Here is a 22,762-nt window from a genome sequence, read left to right as displayed (position 1 = left end):
AACCCAGGATGGGGGCCGGGACCTATGGTGGTTGTACCATGGTATCCACTGTAAGACATGCGATGACACTTTCTCTTTAGAGTCACTAGTGTTTTGTGAGTTGGGTCACATGATTGTAAGTGGAGTCTTGTAGTCCTTTCGTTCTTGTTTCATTTTGCTTGCTTGAGGGTTATCTACTATCTCCAGCATGGTGAGGTGGTTCCTTTTCAGAATCACATGGTCGGGTGGTAGTGTCACTTCCCATCGGATGTACTAGTATGTATCTTCAGGCGAGGAAGGACTTCGCTGATGTTCTTGGTTCGTGATTCATGTACTAGCTCTTGTCCCTAACCATTATTCAGTTGAAAACTAGAGGTTTTGAAAAGAAACTTTATGTAACTTTCATTTTGTAACATTTTAGCTCATGATGTAATTTTCTTTTTTGAAAACATGTATTTTTGAATATTGTAAGAAAAGAAACATTGTAATGTATGCTATTTCAATTACTTAATTCTTTTGTATATAATATATGATTGCTTGAAGTATTGAAAATTCTTTCATTGTGGAAATTTTATCTTAAATATTTAATTTACGAAGTAATATTCATTGGTAACCCTTACGAAATTCAGGTGTTAGACTTCCGCTATGTTATTAGATGTGCTAAGGTTTAATTCATGCACTTAATCAAAAAAAAAAAAATTATTTCACCCTTAGTTGCATAGATTATGATGTTTTCCTTTAGGGTTCCTGACGGGGCATTACACATCTATTTTATGTTTTATACGTTGAATTTACATGTTTTATTCTTCAATTAAATATTTTGTGTCTATGCATTGAATGTGTAATGCCCTGCCAGGAAACCCCGAAGGGATAAGCCAAGATTACAAGAATAGAGTGCAAAATTTTTTTATTTTTTTTTAAAAATACAACACATAAGATGCAACAAGATATCAAAGATTCAGATTACATAGCGGAAGACATCAACTAACACCTAGAGAGTTTCCTAACGAGATTACTTAAATTTCACAATTCACATAACTCACACAATTAATCCAATAAGCTAACTATCTTAATAACGAGATAATTCTTAATCAGGATAATTCCTTTCAAAAGATGGAAATATAAATCACAAGCAAGATTCATCATTAAGATCCATTCATAATCTTCATTCAAGCTTTTCGATTAAAATTACAAACCATACGTCTAACATTCTAATACACTAGGATTTCATCATAACATAAGAGATCTTTCCAAGCATATTTAAATTCCTTAACAACAACTGAGTATAATTCATTACTCTAAGTTACATTCTTTTCATATACCAACTTATTGCATTTTAAAAGACGATTGCATACTAGCATCTACGATAATCTCATCTAAAACACTTACGCATTCGATCAACATGGCATTTAATAAAGAACTGAATATAAGCATTTATAGTTAATTCCCATTTATCCACTTAACCATTTTAACATAAGCTAAACATACATGATAAAACTGAATAAAGGAAACATAAGAGAATACATCACATAACACCATAATGATCTCGGAGTTCACCCCTAAAGGGCTACATCTCCGGGTCTGCTCAACTGCAAGACCCCTCTGATAATTAATAAAGTTAAGAATACAAGAGGTTACACCATTACAATCCAGCCATCAAGGCGATACATAAACAATATACAAACGACCACATCGGTCCATTAATACATAAACGATCCCTGAAAAGAATAGGATCCGGCTGAACATAATCAAAGCTAAACCAAGAGTCAAAGAGAGCATCCATAAAACTGAGCCATCACCACCCAAGGTCTAACATGAAACCGACACTCACAAGGGCAGAGACAAAAGGACGACTCACAAAGGTACTCTTAACAGGACAAAATGACAACACACTAGCGAACGTAGGGACAAGTGTCATCACACGACCTGGTATGGTTACCATGGCGAGCCTTCATAGGTCCCGGTCCCATACACTGGGTCACCCTGGCAACCTAATCCAAGCTTCCGGCCCATCCAAGCCTCATGTGGACCCACACATCCCCTCGTGAAGACAAGGATAGCAGTTTGCCATTTCAGGCCTTCTCACAGCATGTTGAGTCTATGTTAGCACTCGTCCCATGTGTGAGGCACAATTATCTTAATTAGAGATTATATTCTAATCTACTTAGGTTATCACTTATTAGACTCACTTTCGACAGGTTACCCAGCAGCCACTTTGGGCGTGGCCCCCAATCGAAAGCCACTTTCCCATACGACACTAGACTAAACTCATACTAACTCAAAACCAAGGAATACACATGGTCAGACGAACGGAGTTCAAAGGGAGAGACAAACATCTGGTCAAACATGACTCAAAGATGAACACTTACTAATGGTACTCTAATTAGAGACTCGACCAACAACGGTCAACCACAATCATCGTTCGACTCACACACAATGAGGATATGACCAACTATGACAACATCACAATACAACAGTCAACTCGGAATCGAGGACTGAAATAGGTACACCAAATCATTTCATACGACAGGGTCCTACTAACAAGCAAAACATGCCATTTCATAATTAAAGGCGAATACAGAAATTAAACTCGCAAGGCAATAATCAGAAAAGACAATATTTTCTCAAATGATGTAAACATTAAAATCGATCAAGTTTTCTGCATGATCTAAAGCTGATTACAGTTATCTACCTCAACTAGGGATAATTTGTTCTTGGTTTTCTAACTCTCTAAGGTTCAAGCATCGAACAGGCAAAATAAGCCATAATGAGTTTTTAAACCAAATTATATTAATAAATCTCAGTCAACCATTAATCAACTAAAATAAGATATTTAATCCCCAACAAACATCATTAACATACTGGTTCGAAATCAATCTCTACAGATTCATAATTTTCAATCCCAGATGCATAATATGGATCACGGAATATAAAAATATAAAAAGAGAGTCTAAAAGGAGATAATCATTATCAAAAGCATATCGTTAAATTTCTAATGCCCAACGATAAATATTTCTATTTTTCAATTACTCAAAAGATATGTTCTAAAATAATATTAACAACATCAATTAGTAATTACATCATATTTCAACGATCTTCCAATAACATATTATTCTCTATCTTGTTTTTAAACAATACTACCTTAATTAGCCAGATGCCCTAACTAGCTAGAAGGTAAGAGATAAACTTATTAATCCAAGATTGGTCCAAGAATAGCCAATTAATATTCGATGACGAAATTCTCAATTTTAGAACTTAATTAGAAAAGCGCATGAGCCACAAAATGAAATTGAATAATAATTAACTTATAACTTCCATTATAACATTAATTAATATCCAATTATCATTATCAAGATCAATGCAACCTTAATCGTAATTAAGAACTAATTACACTTAACATTCAAATAATATTAACATATTTTGAGCATTTTTTTTTTGAATGGGAAAAAAATACATAAAACAAAAAAACCCATTTAATAAACTACGTTTTACAACAAAGAAACACGCGTTTGAAAACACGGCTAGGGCGGGCCGTGCCCTAACCCTAGCCGCAGGGTATTATCCGGGCGGCGGCGCCGCTGCAGTGCCCGCAGGTCCGCGGCGCCCTGCGGCCACCGCAGTGTGCCGCGGCCAAAACTTAACACCAGCGAGGGTTTGGGGGGGGGAAGAACAGAGAATGAGCGGGGGACGAAGGGGGTGCAAGCGGGGGAGAGGGGAGGGAGCGGGCGGAGCTCCGCTCCCCGCCTCCAAACTGCAAACCCCCCCCCCGGTTCGAACATTAAAAACAAATACGCCCAGTTCCAAGGTTTAATTAAATTTTTCGCCCAGTCCGACATAAATAAAAACGCCCAGCTCGAAAACAAGCATTAAAATCCTCTTCGAACACATAGTTCGATAATAAAAAAATAAATAAATGTTTTCATTTTCCATTGAAATACAGTCCGAACCAAAAACGAACGCACAGTTCCATAAAAAAAAACATATATATTAAACATCCTTCCCAATAACAAAGGGTTTCAAATTGAGAGCACCCAACAGAGATTTTCATCAAAAATTCATCAAGAACAGCCATTTTCCAATCCCTATCCAAAATTAAATCTGAAAACAATCAAAAGATTGGATTTTTTTGCAACAAGCAACCATTTTCATAAGTACAAGGAAGAACAAATGCGGTAATTCCTACCTTCATACGCATTCCTGGAGTAGCTGGAGGAGAGCCCAATCCTACCAAGTCCAGCCAACCATCTTCCTCTCCAAAACCCCCAATTTTGTCCAAAATTATTTTTCCCACCAAAATTTCTCCAAAATGTCCATCCTCTCCAAATTTTCCAAATTTGGGTTATATGGAAGAGTTGACCCAAAATTCCATTTTTGGAATAAAAATTCTTATTTAAAAATAATTCACAAAATTAATCCTTTCTCACAATCACAACAAATTAACTTGCCTTTTCAATTCAAAATTCGATTCCTCATCTAATCAAATTTAACCTTTCGATTAATAATCCCACAGAATACAATTAATCTATTGCGATAAAATACAAGACTTTTCTTTTTCAACAGCATAAATATAATGCATTATTAATCAAAATCAGTCATTCAATCGAATTTACTCCCAATTAGAAACGAGAAATCCAATAACAACGAAAATCGCATAACGAATTCTCAATCCATTTTATCCATTAATCTTCAATGCACAAACACATATTTAATCAAAATAATTACTAAGGACTAATTAACCAATTTAACCATGCACACCAAGAACGCAAACCGAGAAGGTCAACCAAACAGACGACTCGCAAACCCAAACAAACAGGGATTATTGACGACGACTGGTGATGCTCACTTGAGCACGACTAAGGCCGACTAGGGTCTTACGACCACCTAATCCAACTCTAAGGATTAAAAAGAGGTACACTCAAACCTGCACATCTAGGTGAAGCCGAACCTCGCATTCACGTGGCGTCGTACCTGAAATTTCCTGCAACCAAAGATCATACATGCATACATATATAATAACTTAATGAGAGCATTAGTCCGATACTAATATCACGAATTAGGAACACTGAACATCTTGCATACAACTAGTGAGAAACCACATCAATAGCTATGCGTTAAGTCAAACATCTGACTTTAACATTATATTACGATAAAATAATCCAGATTAAACCAAGGTTAGAAATAGATTAGGGCATGGGTACTACATTCTCCCCCCCTAGGTTCCGACTTACTCCTGGAAGTCGTAAGGGTAGATGGAGAACATGTCGTACGCATCAGCCCTGAAACTCATTCAACAAGGTCGAATTGCACATAGAAATCTTTCCATAAATAAATGAAATATTACTGCAAAATTCTTTACAAACGCCATTATCCATTGGCAAGATACATCTAAAACCATACATTCCTTAAAATATTCTAGGAATTATCCACCATCATAGCAGAGAAACAAGAATTTTTCTTCCTTTCCTTACACCAAATTAAAACATTACCAAGAGGTAAACAACAACTACCATAATCATCTACCAAAAATGACAAGAAAACATGCCATAATGATCAATTTCCTTTACCAATCCATCTTTATCATAAGATTTTATTGAATAGAATTAGCTTCAAGTATCAATTTCTACAACCAAATTAACTTTCATGAAATAAGAGCAACATAAATAACTCAATTGATTACACTTGCCAGGCATAAGAAAACCTTTCCAAAGACTATGTCCCATAACATAGCGACAAGTTAACACAATTTACTCCATGATACAAATAATAACCATTCACATAACTGGAATGCATAACAGAAAAGGCCACATATGAGCATGTCTAATGCTTGGTCAAAGATAACATGCACGATCAACATCTCTATGCCTGATCTCAGAACAACAAAATGATCATAAAAAAATCCAATATCTCACTCAAAGGCTTGATGGTGCTAGGCACACCATAGCGGTGCTACCTTCCATACAAGACCTTTGTGAATATCCCTTGTTGTGTAAGGTGTTTAGCCTCCAAGAGATAGTCACCACTCATAGGTAGGTAGTGGATACTAGCTGCATCACAGCCTCACATACCTCCATCCTCAAGGTTCCTTGCATCTACTTCCTCGTATACACTCATCCAAGCCCGTCTCCTACATTCTTGGAGAGGAATTCACATTGCAACACAAGACCAGCATCCGAAAACAATAATGATAAACCGGTTTAGCCACCAAAGTACAAAAGAATAAAGATAATTAAATCCTCAATTCCAATAGTAAGGCAAGAAAATAATCCGGAATCTCAACACCAAATCAAAAGTGCAAAAGATCACAAGATCGTGGCTAAACCTTCATAGTCAAAGTAAAATAAATTGCTGATCCTCAAAGAAATATAAAGAATAGCACAACAGCACATAACATCACTGCGTGACTAATAGCTAGCCACCAACGAGGAAGGAAGGAACAATCGTCTAGCTATCCTAGTAGCTCATCATGTGGTGTGGCCAAGTCACACATCCCCATGGCATGGCAGTGTGCACCTCGACATCACCCCGCATCACGTCGTCATGTGGCATGGCACTACCTAATACCTAGCGGTAGGCCACATGGAAATGTCTACTACATCCCGCATCGTGTCTCAGCACGGCATGGCAATACTCCAAGCGGACAAGGCACGCAATGGACGTATCCCGCATGGCAGTGTACCCCACGGATAAGGCACGTGTTGGTCACACTCCGCATAGCGATGCATCTAGAAGGATACTCGCCGTAAGTCAGAGGTATACATGGCTAAGGTCTACCCACAAGTCTACCAACACTGGTCAGTTGGCAACTTATGTAAGAACAATAACACGCCTCTCATGAAGACAAGGCAATAGATGCTCCAATAGAATCCAACAATATGCTCAAAAACTGCCATCTATATGCTCAAAAGAAAGGATAGGAATAAGGCTGGCACTCATGAACCTATAAATAGATTCATCAAAAGGGAAAGTATTGAGTACACCTTTGATACAGTTTAGTAGTACAACTATATCATTCCTCAAAGTAGAGAAGCTAAAGTCGCTTCGCGCCGACATTACTCGTACGCCAATCCATACTATTCAAGGAATGGTCGCTTCGAATACTACCCCTTAACATACCGAGTTACCCACAACCCGAGGTTTGGTACTCAGCAGGGAAACAAATAAGAAACATCACATAAACAGTATGGTTTCCCATACTCATAAGCAACATACCCTCCATGGTTGATTACTTCACCAATCCATGGGCACAATTTATAAGCACTGGTTTAATCACATTTACGAGGAGTACTTTTCAGTACGCTAACATCTATACAAGGAAGATTTCAATTATGCTTTCTATTTAAATAACTGAATCAAGTTTACTCTAGATCCAAGTACTAAAATTATTAACAATTCACAATTACATAAGGAAATAACATCATTCCTAAATCTTTCTCGAATCTCACCAAGCATTCATAATTAAATTACTAGCTAAGCAAATTCATTTCTAAAGCTTAAGACTTTCATCTATCACTATGAAGCCCAAAAGCAAACACGCAATTTCACATGTTTTATAAACATTCTATTTAAATCAATGCATTCTTCAATACCATTTCTAAAAATCTCATGATTAGGCAAAGAGAAGGGAAAGAGAGTTTGATAATCAAACTGTTTCCTACAAAGACACAAGATCAATCAAGATCACACTATAATATTAAATTTCTCACTATAAGCCTGTCATTTCAATTACACGGTTTTTGTTTCGCTGCCGTTTAGAAGGATGACAATCAGTCTCACAAAACATTTCCAATAATTATGGTTGCAACAGGAGGTTCTAGTTTACAAACAAAATAGAGATCAAGAGAGGCAATCTTTTCAATAATGCAAGACCTCATAAGAACACTCACTTATAATAATACAATTCAGACACATATCATAATTTGCAGCCTATTAGAGAAGATCACATTACAATCAAAGATAAGCAAAGAGTTATTAACCCCAAATAAAACATATTTATGCATGCACATCAAGCAAGCTTTTCCATTCGCACTTTCTAACACATCAAGGTAATTCCACATACCCAAAAGCGAGTTCAATGGAGCATTTGCTAAAATAAATCTTCAATCAAACTAGTTTAATGAAACACATAAGGCAATCTTTCGGAGAGCACATAAAACAATCTTTCAGGGAACACATTAATACTCTCTCGAAGCTACAATAACATGCCCTTTTTGATACTTCTTCTACAACTAAGCAGTTTCACATAATTCCACTATTCGCATAGCAATGCACCTTACTAAGGTAGGATTTAATCATGCTACTCCTACAAGATACACATGGAGAATTATTTAAATGTACACATACAGTTTTCTCCCATTCACCCAAAATAAATTTTCAAACCCATAGCCCTTTAATAATCTAAAAACATAGGCATCATAAAGCTCACACAAGGGTTCAAGAAATCACACTCCTTTCTCTTGCAACAAGAAACTCAAATCAAAGATAATTACACATATCCTAATCATTTTAATTTCCAGAAGAGACAGAGGAATGGTGATGATCATTTAATTTTCTACAAAATAAGCATACAATAATTGCCATACAAGTCCTTCAAGTGGACAACATTAAGCTAGATCATAAACTTTTAGCAAACACAATTCGCACTTTCAGATTCAAGACAAGCACGGACCAATCCAAATGGGTTAGTCTAAAGAGTACAACACTCAAACACCAACATCAAGAAGGCGAAGACAAGATGTGAACGCACACGTTACACATCAGCTAAGGTCTGCTCAATCACTCACATGCAAAGGAGGACAAGCATACACATAAGGTCGATACACCTCACACAAATAGAGGGCACACGCGACACCAGAGATCCCAATGTTTGCAACATGGGCTCTGATACCAAATGTAATGCCCCGCCAGGAAACCCCAAAGGGATAAGCCAAGATTACAAGAATAGAGTGCAAATTTTTTTTATTTTTTTTTAAAAATACAACACATAAGATGCAACAAGATATCAAAGATTCAGATTACATAGCGGAAGACATCAACTAACACCTAGAGAGTTTCCCAACGAGATTACTTAAATTTCACAATTCACATAACTCACACAATTAATCCAATAAGCTAACTATCTTAATAACGAGATAATTCTTAATCAGGATAATTCCTTTCAAAAGATGGAAATATAAATCACAAGCAAGATTCATCATTAAGATCCATTCATAATCTTCATTCAAGCTTTTCGATTAAAATTACAAACCATACGTCTAACATTCTAATACACTAGGATTTCATCATAACATAAGAGATCTTTCCAAGCATATTTAAATTCCTTAACAACAACTGAGTATAATTCATTACTCTAAGTTACATTCTTTTCATATACCAACTTATTGCATTTTAAAAGACGATTGCATACTAGCATCTACGATAATCTCATCTAAAACACTTACGCATTCGATCAACATGGCATTTAATAAAGAACTGAATATAAGCATTTATAGTTAATTCCCATTTATCCACTTAACCATTTTAACATAAGCTAAACATACATGATAAAACTGAATAAAGGAAACATAAGAGAATACATCACATAACACCATAATGATCTCGGAGTTCACCCCTAAAGGGCTACATCTCTGGGTCTGCTCAACTGCAAGACCCCTCTGATAATTAATAAAGTTAAGAATACAAGAGGTTACACCATTACAATCCAGCCATCAAGGCGATCCATAAACAATATACAAACGACCACATCGGTCCATTAATACATAAACGATCCTTGAAAAGAATAGGATCCGGCTGAACATAATCAAAGCTAAAACAAGAATCCAAGAGAGCATCCATAAAACTGAGCCATCACCACCCAAGGTCTAACATGAAACCGACAATCACAAGGGCAGAGACAAAAGGATGACTCACAAAGGTACTCTTAACAGGACAAAACGACAACACACTAGCGAACGTAGGGACAAGTGTCATCACACGACCTGGTATGGTTACCATGGCAAGTCTTCATAGGTCCCGGTCCCATACACTGGGTCACCCTGGCAACCTAATCCGAGCTTCCGGCCCATCCAAGCCTCATGTGGACCCACACATCCTCTCGTGAAGACAAGGATAGCAGTTTGCCATTTCAGGCCTTCTCATAGCATGGTGAGTCTATGTTAGCACTCGTCCCATGTGTGAGGCACAATTATCTTAATTAGAGATTATATTCTAATCTACTTAGGTTATCACTTATTAGACTCACTTTCGACGGGTTACCCAGCAACCACTTTGGGCGCGGCCCCCAATCGAAAGCCACTTTCCCATACGACACTAGACTAAACTCATACGAACTCAAAACCAAGGAATACACATGGTCAGACGAACGGAGTTCAAAGGGAGAGACAAACATCTGGTCAAACACGACTCAAAGATGAACACTTACTAATGGTACTCTAATTAGAGACCCGACCAACAACGGTCAACCACAATCATCATTCGACTCACACACAAGGAGAATATGACCAACTATGACAACATCACAATACAACAGTCAACTCGGAATCGAGGACTGAAACAGGTACACCAAATCATTTCATACGACAGGGTCCTACTAACAAGCAAAACATGCCATTTCATAATTAAAGGCGAATACAGAAATTAAACTCGCAAGGCAATAATCAGAAAAGACAATATTTTCTCAAATGATGTAAACATTAAAATCGATCAAGTTTTCTGCATGATCTAAAGCTGATTATAGTTATCTACCTCAACTAGGGATAATTTGTTCTTGGTTTTCTAACTCTCTAAGGTTCAAGCATCGAACAGGCAAAATAAGCCATAATGAGTTTTTAAACCAAATTATATTAATAAATCTCAGTCAACCATTAATCAACTAAAATAAGATATTTAATCCCCAACAAACATCATTAATATACTGGTTCGAAATCAATCTCTACAGATTCATAATTTTCAATCCCAGATGCATAATATGGATCACGGAATATAAAAATATAAAAAGAGAGTCTAAAAGGAGATAATCATTATCAAAAGCATATCGTTAAATTTCTAATGCCCAACGATAAATATTTCTATTTTTCAATTACTCAAAAGATATGTTCTAAAATAATATTAACAACATCAATTAGTAATTACATCGTATTTCAACGATCTTCCAATAACATATTATTCTCTATCTTGTTTTTAAACAATACTACCTTAATTAGCCAGATGCCCTAACTAGCTAGAAGGTAAGAGATAAACTTATTAATCCAAGATTGGTCCAAGAATAGCCAATTAATATTCGATGACGAAATTCTCAATTTTAGAACTTAATTAGAAAAGCGCATGAGCCACAAAATGAAATTGAATAATAATTAACTTATAACTTCCATTATAACATTAATTAATATCCAATTATCATTATCAAGATCAATGCAACCTTAATCGTAATTAAGAACTAATTACACTTAACATTCAAATAATATTAACATATTTTGAGCATTTTTTTTTTGAATGGGAAAAAAATACATAAAACAAAAAAACCCATTTAATAAACTACGTTTTACAACAAAGAAACACGCGTTTGAAAATGCGGCTAGGGCGGGCCGTGCCCTAACCCTAGCCGCAGGGTATTATCCGGGCGGCGGCGCCGCTGTGGTGCCCGCAGGTCCGCGGCGCCCTGCGGCCACCGCAGTGTGCCGCGGCCAAAACTTAACACCAGCGAGGGTTGGGGGGGGGGGGAAGAACAGAGAACGAGCGGGGGACGAAGGGGGTGCGAGCGGGGGAGAGGGGAGGGAGCGGGCGGAGCTCCGCTCCCCGCCTCCAAACCGCAAACCCCCCCCCGGTTCGAACATTAAAAACAAATACGCCCAGTTCCAAGGTTTAATTAAATTTTTCGCCCAGTCCGACATAAATAAAAACACCCAGCTCGAAAACAAGCATTAAAATCCTCTTCGAACACACAGTTCGATAATAAAAAAATAAATAAATGTTTTCATTTTCCATTGAAATACAGTCCGAACCAAAAACGAACGCACAGTTCCATAAAAAAAAACATATATATTAAACATCCTTCCCAATAACAAAGGGTTTCAAATTGAGAGCACCCAACGGAGATTTTCATCAAAAATTCATCAAGAACAACCATTTTCCAATCCCTATCCAAAATTAAATCTGAAAACAATCAAAAGATTGGATTTTTTTGCAACAAGAAACCATTTTCATAAGCACGAGGAAGAACAAATGCGGTAATTCCTACCTTCATACGCATTCCTGGAGTAGCTGAAGGAGAGCCCAATCCTGCCAGGTCCAGCGAACCATCTTCCTCTCCAAAACCCCCAATTTTGTCCAAAATTATTTTTCCCACCAAAATTTCTCCAAAATGTCCATCCTCTCCAAATTTTCCAAATTTGGGTTATATGGAAGAGTTGACCCAAAATTCCATTTTTGGAATAAAAATTCTTATTTAAAAATAATTCACAAAATTAATCCTTTCTCACAATCACAACAAATTAACTTGCCTTTTCAATTCAAAATTCGATTCCTCATCTAATCAAATTTAACCTTTCGATTAATAATCCCACAGAAAACAATTAATCTATTGCGATAAAATACAAGACTTTTCTTTTTCAACAGCATAAATATAATGCATTTAATAATCAAAATCAGTCATTCAATCGAATTTACTCCCAATTAGAAATGAGAAATCCAATAACAATGAAAATCGCATAACGAATTCTCAATCCATTTTATCCATTAATCTTCAATGCACAAACACATATTTAATCAAAATAATTACTAAGGACTAATTAACCAATTTAACCATGCACACCAAGCACGCAAACTGAGAAGGTCAACCAAACAGACGACTCGCAAACCCAAACAAATAGGGATTACCGACGATGACTGGCGATGCTCACTTGAGCACGACTAAGGCCGACTAGGGTCTTACGACCACCTAATCCAACTCTAAGGATTAAAAAGAGGTACACTCAAACCTGCACATCCAGGTGAAGCCGAACCTCGCATTCACGCGGTGTCGTACCTGAAATTTCCTGCAACCAAAGATCATACATGCATACATATATAATAACTTAATGAGAGCATTAGTCCGATACTAATATCACGAATTAGGAACACTGAACATCTTGCATACAACTAGTGAGAAACCACATCAATAGCTATGCATTAAATCAAACATCTGACTTTAACATTATATTACGATAAACTAATCCAGATTAAACCAAGGTTAGAAATAGATTAGGGCAGGGGTACTACAGAATGTATGTATTGATTTTAATTTATAAGTTTATTTATGTGTCTGGATTGATTTATATTTACACATGTATAGATTCATTTAATTATGTTGTATGGATTCATTTAATTATGTTGCTCTAAGGTGTTTAAAGGGGTCTTAAGGGGGTTTCTGCAAAGTGGTCATAGTGCATGTTCATAGTTACACCTAGCTTGAGTAGTGCATGTTTGAATCACCTATTTAAATCATCTTTACATGTATGTATACATGTATCAATTCATTTAGAGATATTAATGCAAGAGATCATTTATATGTTGTCTTAAGGGGTCTTAAGGGGATATTTGCATTGGGGTCATCTAGTGCATGATCATCATTGCACATACAGATCATTGTGCATGTGTGAATAACATATAAATCATCTTTATTTATGTATACCTATGATATGGTGAAAAATGATGAGGGGAGATCAAGTGGAAAGATTTACTCCCCTCAAAAGAGGGATGAAAGTTTCGAAAAAGATTCCCTTCAAATTTTCACACATATTAAATTAAAAGAGGGGTTGAATTCACTAGATCCAATCCCAATGGAAAGAGATTGAATTCTAAGTGAATTCTAGAGAATTTGGAATGTATTCGGAAAATGAATTAACCCTCTTTTATAATAGATTATTGAATCGAGCAAATTGAGACTAAGTGTACAAATGACAAGATAGGGAGGATCCAAATTATATGTACCCAGAGCTTTAAGTTCACTTTTCATGTTTGAACAAGTCAATTATATTAGATAGATCATATTTTCATGAAGTCATATTTTCTAGGAGTAGATCATATATATATATATATATATATACACACATTCATTGATCATATGGCAAGTGAAAAAGTTCTACACTAAAATCACTTAGTAATAGCGTCAAGATTACATTTGGAGACATTGCCAAAAAGAGGATGTGGCAACCAAAAGTGGAGGTTGCCTATTGAAGATCATGAAATTTTTTTAGATATTATAAAAGATAAAGAGGATCTAGATTATATGTACTAGGAGCTTTAAGTTCACTTCTCATGTTTGAACAAGTAAATTATATTAGATAGGTCATATTTTCATGAAGTCATATTTTCTAGGAGTAGATCATATATATATATATATATACATACATACATATGTATATATATATATATATATATATATATATATATATATATATATATATATATATATATATACATATGTATGTATGTATATATATATATATGTATGTATACATACATATATGTATGTATACATACATATATCTATGTATACATACATATATGTATGTATACATATATATATATATACATACATACATATATGTATGTATACATATATATATATATACATACATATACATATATATATATATATACATATGTATGTATGTATATATATATATACATACATACATACATACATATATATATATATATTCATTTAATTATGTTGCCCTAAGGTGTTTAAAGGGGTCTTAAGGGGATTTCTGCAAAGTGGTCATAGTGCATGTTCATAGTTACACATAGCTTGAGTAGTACATGTTTGAATAACCTATTTAAATCATCTTTACATGTATGTATACATGTATCAATTAATTAATAGATATCTATGCAAGAGATCATTTATATATATATATATAGATGTTGTCTTAAGAGGTTTTAAGGGGATATTTGTGTTGGGGTCATCTAGTGCATGATCATCGTTACACATACAGATCATTGTTCATGCGTGAATAACATATAAATCATCTTTATTTATGTATACCTATGATATGGTGAAAAATGATGAGGGGAGATCAAGTGGAAAGATTTACTCCCCTCAAAAGAGGGATGAAAGTTTCACAAAAGATTCCCTTCAAATTTTCACACATATTAAATTAAAAGAGGGGTTGATTTCACTAGATCCAATCCCAATGGAAAGAGGTTGAATGCTAAGTGAAATCTAGAGAATTTGGAATGTATTCGGAAAATGAATTAACCGTCTTTTATAATAGACCGTTGAATCGAGCAAATTGAGACTAAGTGTACAAATGACAAAGATGCAATTATATCTTGAGATAGAGATGTAGGATGAAGCTATGCACCTAGAATTAGCAGTAAAATGTCGAGATGAAGCTTCCCTCTAAATTTGAGAAAAATTTGTATGGACCGGGTTGAATTTTCACCCGGTCCTTTGAAAAATCTGCATGTTGAAAAGGGTTTTTCGGTCTTTGAAAATGAAGCCTAAACCTGGAATTACAGTCTTGCACCTGCAACCTACACACAAAAAAGAGTAAACTATTGTTGGGATTGGGGGTTTGCCTTTGGGTCAAACCCCATTTTAGAATTAACCAAGTGATTGAAAAAATGTTGCAAGTAAATGAAAGGAAATGTTTGAAGTAAAATCCACCTCAAGAAAGGGATGCAATTGAAATGTTGATGAATTTTGCATGAAAGGATATGTGAAATAGGATGTCTTGAATGTTGATATAAATCTCCTCTTCAATGGTTGAATCCTTGACTTGAATGCAACACCTAGCCTTGAAAGGAGACTTGAAATGCTCAATGCTTGAATGAGTGCTCAAATTCTTGAATGCTTGAATGTTTGATAATGATAATGGAGACTTATCGCTTGTTCACCTTACTTTTTCTTATGCAAATAGGAGGGGAAATGCTCCTTTTATACTTTTCAATTAAGGGTATTTAGCTAATTTTCTATCTTAGGCCAACAGAGAAAAACTTTTCTCGCTCAATAATTAACAAGCCCAATGCAAGGTATGATCAAAGGAAGCCCTAAATAGGGCTAGGACAAGGGCACCGTGCCCCTGTCTTAGGGGGGACGGGGGTGCCACACTCCTGTCCTACCCTAATTTAGGATAGGAAGTGACTAAAAGGTAGTATGTGGTGGTAGAAAATGCAAGTTTTTGATGTTTTGAGCATTGATTAGGCCGAGGGGTTCATTTGCTAATGCAAAGACCCAAAATATGGTAGAAAATTGCAAGGGTTAGAATTTTTATGATGCTACATTTTCCCCCCACTTTAGTGGGAGTATAAGCATATGCCAATACTACCGCTAAAGTACAAGGAAACAAGATTGAAATACTTTCACCATGTCAAGGAGGCAAGATACACCAAGTCCCCAGTGGACTAAGGATCTTAGAACTTTGATTGACAAAATAAAAGGGAAGATCAAGAGAGAGAGAACCATGACTGCAAGTAGTAAAGTTCGCCTCACTATGAGTCATGAAAAGAAATGATACCAAAAATTACACAATAAAGCCAAGTTCACTAAGTAACTCTAAGTATCAAGGAGGAAAATATGAGTAAAGTGTATGCCCCGCATTAAAGAGATCACACATGCCATATCGGGAGCGATTTCTTTAAGGTAGAATACACCTCATAGAGAGAAAGAGAAGGAGCACATTATCGCAAGCACAAGGTGGATTTTCTTTCCTTGGGGTCAGTATATTGTATAACTCATGTATATTATGTATATATGCATAGAATAGTCCAAATTCTCCAAAGATAGGAAACCACCTTGGAAGAAAGGGAACATGTGTCTTTTGAGTTAACATGAAAGAGACCAAAAATAGATCTCAATGCTTTGCATCATCCTCAATTAGACATCACTAGGGACAAAAAATAGAATAATAGGGATACACATAGAAGAATGGTCACAAAAGAGAAATAAAGAAGAGAGGTAGAGGATCTATGGTGCTAATGTAGCTAGTCTAGCACAACATCCACCTCCTAGTCATGTTGATCACTAGTTCGGGAAGGCAGGAAACATGCCAGAGAAGTGACATTGAGCATAGTAGATGGAGATATCACAAGATCCAAACAAGGACTATTCTCATGTGCTAAGTCACTTTGTTCATTTCTAGGAGATAGGAGTAAGTTTTTAGAAAATTTTGCAGATAAATGTTTGTCAACATCAACATATTCATATTCACTATTAGAAGCATTAGGAGTTGCATTGCCATCATGAATAACATTTTCACCAATTTCTTCATCAAGATTTATAGAAAGAGGAGCTCTAACATGAATTGAAGTAAAACCATTACATGTTTTTTGCAACTTATGATTGGGAGATTTAGGTTCAACATCTTGCTTAGGAGAAAATGGAATTATGTCAGCTATTGGTGTTTTGGGAGATTGAATAGTTTGAGAAACAACTTCACAAGCTCTAGCATGATGTTTTCATCATCTTTCTCTCACACAATGATTCCGTCGAGTCTTAGCAGAAGGCTAAGAAGGAGGAATATTTGTTGATGGAGTAATGTTTTCATCTTTAGTAGTTGGATGGTTAGATTGAGGTCTCATAGGTTGGACAAGATGAGAGATAGGTCTCTTCTCTCTATAAGAGAAAGGAGGTGGAACTACACCATATAAAGGAGGAATGTTTGGTGTAGGAAGGAGAGCAGGTTCATCATGAGGAGGAAGTATAGGTCTAACCATAGGATGGATATTATTGTTCTTCTTAGGATAAATCATACTTTTATCCATAGGAATAGGTTGGACATCTTCCTTAGGAGGAAGATTAGTTCTATCCGTTAGGGGAAGAACTTCATCTTCAATAATTATGGGAATATCAAGTTTTGGAGTACTAGGTTGGCTTAAGGATAGAATCATATCTCTCTTCCATTTTTTATAAGATTAAAAGAGAGCATCATTTCTTGTTGGAAGAGATTGAAATTGTTGAGGCCAAAAGTAATCAATAGGAATACTTGGAGTTTTTTCAGTTGGTCAAAATAAGCTTATTGGAGGAAGTTTGATAATATTTTTTTGTAACAAATGAGACATTGAAGATGATAGTATCCCTATTGGAGGAAGTTTGATAATATTTCTTTGTAACAACTGAGACATGATGCTATGCAAAGATTCATTCAAAGGAGTAAATTGCCTTTCTCTTTTGAAAAATTTAGAAATAGGAGGCACACTTGTTGTAGCATTGGCATTGTTGTTATTGATGGTTTCATTTAATTTGATTAAGCCTTTGTTAGGTTTTAACTTCACAAATGGTTGTTGATCACTGTCACCCTTATCACTCGGGCCCATAGGAGTAGATTGCTTCATTTGAATCACTATCGATTGATAATTGTAAAGTGTTGTGTACAACTATGGAAATGAATTAAAATCAGGAAGGATAAGTTTTTCCCTAATGTCTTTTTGCAAATTAGAAATGAAAATTCTTTGAATATCATTATCAGGCACTGGAAAAGAAAATTTGAGAAGACAAATGCTTATATCTACCAATGAAATCAGTCACTTTTTCTTTAACACCTTGTTTACAATGAATTAAATCAGTCAAAGTGATTTTAAGACCTATGTTGTTTTGAAATTGTTGAATAAAAGAATTTTCTAATTGTTGAAAAGAAGTAAACGAATAAGAAGGCAACGATAAATACCATTGTAGAGCTTTATCTCTTAATGTTCTAGTAAACAATTTGGCTAGCAATATTTGATTATAAGAAAAGTCAGTACACAAAGTTTGGAATGTTTTGACATGTGGTATTGGATCACCTTTTCCATTATAGAGTTCCAATTGAGGGACTTCAACATTCTTAGGAGGGACGAATCTAACAATATCAAGAGAAAGTGGGCTCGCAAAATCAAATTTGGACACACTACACTTGGATTGACTCGTAGAAGTAATTTGTTGTTGCAATGAAGACATAGTTTGAGAAAGGTTATTAATGGTTGCTTCGGTTGAAGAATTTATGTTAGACATATTTTATTGAGAAGGTGGTGTGATGTTATCGAAAGAAAGCATTTATTGAGAATAAGGTGGTGGGACACTATGGTAATTAGGCATTAGCGATGATTGAGTAGGAAATGGGACACTAAAAGGAGGAGTAAATTGATTGGATGAATTGCTCCCTTGTGTCACATTGATTGGCTGAGAGACAATAGGAAAACTCAATGAAGTCATAGATAAAGATGGAAGATTGAATGAAGAGGAGGGATTTCTCCCATGACTAATGGTTGTAGGCCTTACATTTTGAGTTGAGGTAGCCATGATGTTTGAAGTGAAAGTAGGAATACTAGTCATAGTAGTGGTCAAAGGAATAGAATGACTGATTTGTGTAGGAGGTTGTGAATAACCTAATGTCTTAGTAGAACAATTTATAAGAATGACTTCAGAATCAACAATGTGAGCAATACCACACAATATATTGATTCTATTCTTATCACTTTGAATCATGCATTTTAGACCTTCAATTAATGGAACAAATTCACTATTGAGATATTCTTGGGACATTCATTGTTGGAAGTTGTCAACTTGATTGTCCAATTCTGATAGTTGATCTATGGAAACTCTAGTAAAAGCTTATCCCTCATCATGGGAATCATCAATATGGTAGATCGAGATGTTATTAGGATGGGAAGAATTAGCCATATCCTCATTATATAAGTCACCCAAATTAGACTCCACCTCTTCGGGAATCAAACCTTGGGAAGCCTTACTTCTAATGCTTCATCTAATGGGGATAGTATAGGTACAACTAATAGTTGTAAAACTCATGCACTAGAGGGAAATTTTGAATTTTGAATTTTAGGAGCAAAGTTTGCAAAATTGAATAATGCAAAATTCAAGAAAATGATGATTATACAATTTCAACTTCGTGGAAAGAAGAAATGACACAATCTTCAAGAAAATTTAGGATTAATAAAAATAGATTGAAATTTAAAATTAGGACCAATGGGATACCACTTAATTTAAAAATTAAAATTGACAAAAAATAATATCTTAAAATTAGGGCAGATTATAATTAACCTCTTAATTTTAAATGTTTCCTTGAAAGTTGTAATGTTGAAATTGGGAATTACTTTTTATTTTAGAGGGATCAAAATTTGAGAAAATCAGCCAATTTTAGGGATTTACACAATTAAATACATTCATAACAGTCTCCCAAAATTTCAAAAAAAAAAGTCGGGGACCGTGTTGAAGTTGCACACAGTCCTCCCAACTTTTTTGGAAAGTTTCAGGGATGAAAACTATGATGATTTGAGAGCTAACCCCCCAAAATTGATTGACTTTACAATCTCTATATAGGTGAAATTAAGGTTTGTTTGTCGAAATAGGACCCTATTAGGGTTTTGAAAAAGATAAGAAATTGAATTGCAATTTTGAAAAAAGGTCAAACCTAATGGATAGGGCCACCTTAAATAATATTTAGAAAGCTGAAATTGGTTGGAATTGATTGAAATTTTGACAAAATCAAATTAAATTTGAAAATTAGGGTTTAAGGACCTAACCCCTAAATTTTGAAATTTTGAATTTTGGGAAAAGGAGAGAAATTCAAAATTTGAATTTTAGGCAAGAAAACAAGTCTCAAAACAGTCATAAATCTAAAAATTAAATGTAAATCCAATTTTTGTACAAGTTTAAGCTGATGTTTGAAAATTAGGGTTTTGACAATTAACCACTTAATTTTGTAATGTTGATTTGCCAATTGAACAAGACAATTAAAGAATTGAATTTGACAAGCAATGTAATTTTAAGATCTAAGACAATAGATAGAAATTTTCGCAAAACACAAGTTCAATTTTAATTTTAACAACTAGGGTTTTGATTGAATTAACCACTAAGTTTTATAAATTGCAAGAAAATTGAACATGCAATAATTTTCAATGTAAAGAATGTAAGATGTCGAGTTCACCAAAATGTGATATGGTGAAAAGTGATGAGGGGAGATAAAGTGGAAAACTTTACTCCCCTCAAAAGAGGGATGAAAGTTTCACAAAGGATTCCCTTCAACTTTTAACACATATTACATTAAAAGAGGGGTTGAATTTACTAGATCCAATCCCAATGGAAAGAGATTGAATGCTAAGTGAATTGTAGGGAATTTGGAATGTATTCAAAAAATGAATTAACCCTCTTTTATAATAGACTAGTTGAATCAAGAAAATTGAGACCAAGTGTAGAAATGACAAAGAAGCAATTATATCTTAAGATAGAGATGTGGGATGAAGTTGTGCACCTAGAATTAGAACTAAAATGTCGAGACAAAGCTTCCTAGTAAATCTAAGAAAAAGTTGAAGGGACCGGATTGAAGTTGCACCTGGTCCTCCAAAAAATCCACACACCTAAAAGGATTTTTCTGTCTCTTAAAATGAAGCCTAAACCTGCAATTACAGCTGCACACCTGCAACCTACACAAAAAAAAGAGAGAAAAATGTTGTTGGGATTTGGGGTTCAAGCCTTTAGGTCAAACCCCATTTTAGAATCAACCAAGTGATTAAAAAAATGTTGCAAGTAAATGAAAGGAAATATTTGAAGTAAAATCCACCTCAAGCAAGGGATGCAATTGAAATTTTGATGAATTTTGCTTGAAAGGATATGTGAAATAGGATGTCTTGAGTGTTCATAGAAATCTCCTCTTCAATGGTTGAGTCCTTGACTTGAATGCAACACCTAGCCTTGAAAGGAGACTTGAAATGCTCAATGTTTGAATGAGTGCTAGAATACTTGAATGCTTGGATGATTGAATGTTTGATGAAAATAATGGAGACTTATCGCTTGTTCACCTTAATTTTTCTTATGCAAGTAGGAGGGGAAATGCTCCTTATATACTTGCCAATTAGGGGTATTTAGCTAATTTTTTGTCTTACGCCAACATAGGAAAACTTTTCCCGCTCAAGAATTGACATGCCCAATGGAAGGTATGATCAAAGGAAGCCCAAAATAGGGCTAGTACAAGGGTGCCACACCCCTATCCCACCCTAATTTAGGATAGGTTGTGACTAAAAGGTAGTGTGGAGTGGTGGAAAATGCAAGTTTTTGATGTTTTGAGGATGTCTCAGGTCTCCAAATAGGCCTAGGGATTCGTTTGCTAATGCAAAGACCCAAATGTGGTTGAAATTGCAAGGGTCACAATTTTATGATGTTACAATACCCATGTATGGATTTGAATTTATATTTACATGTATGTATTCATAATTTATTTGTCTTAAGGATCCTTAAGGGGATTTGTGTGCAAAGTGGTCATAGTGCATGTTCATAGTTATACCTAGATTGAATAGTGCATGTCTGAATCACCTGTATGGATTTATTTTTATTTAAACATGTACCTAGATTAATGTGTTCTTATGTTCTTGTATCTATTGATTTAATTTTGATGTATTTATATATGTACCTTAATTATATTCATTATGCTTAATGTATTTTAATTCTAAATAGATTGAATGATATAATAATATAAAAACCTTTTGGTTACTCTTTTTATGTAATATTAATGTGTAGAATGATTCATTCAATTATATCTTATAATATGTCACTAAAATATATGAGGTATTTGTGAATGTGGATATACATAGTTCTTGTTGTTAATAACTGCAAGATATTTATTCATTCAAGTGAAAATGTTAAAATATGAACTAATTTCATATATGAAAATATGAAAATATCTAAGTTCATTAAATTTAAATATATCTAATTTCATTAAATATACATAAACACTTAACTAAAATCAATGACTAAATTAAATTATCGTCTAAATTAGTTTAACAATGAATGACTAAAATATACATAAACACTTAA

The sequence above is a fragment of the Cryptomeria japonica genome, chromosome 11 (genome assembly GCF_030272615.1).
Source record: "Cryptomeria japonica chromosome 11, Sugi_1.0, whole genome shotgun sequence".
NCBI lineage: Eukaryota > Viridiplantae > Streptophyta > Pinopsida > Cupressales > Cupressaceae > Cryptomeria > Cryptomeria japonica.
This window is presented reverse-complemented; position numbering follows the sequence as displayed.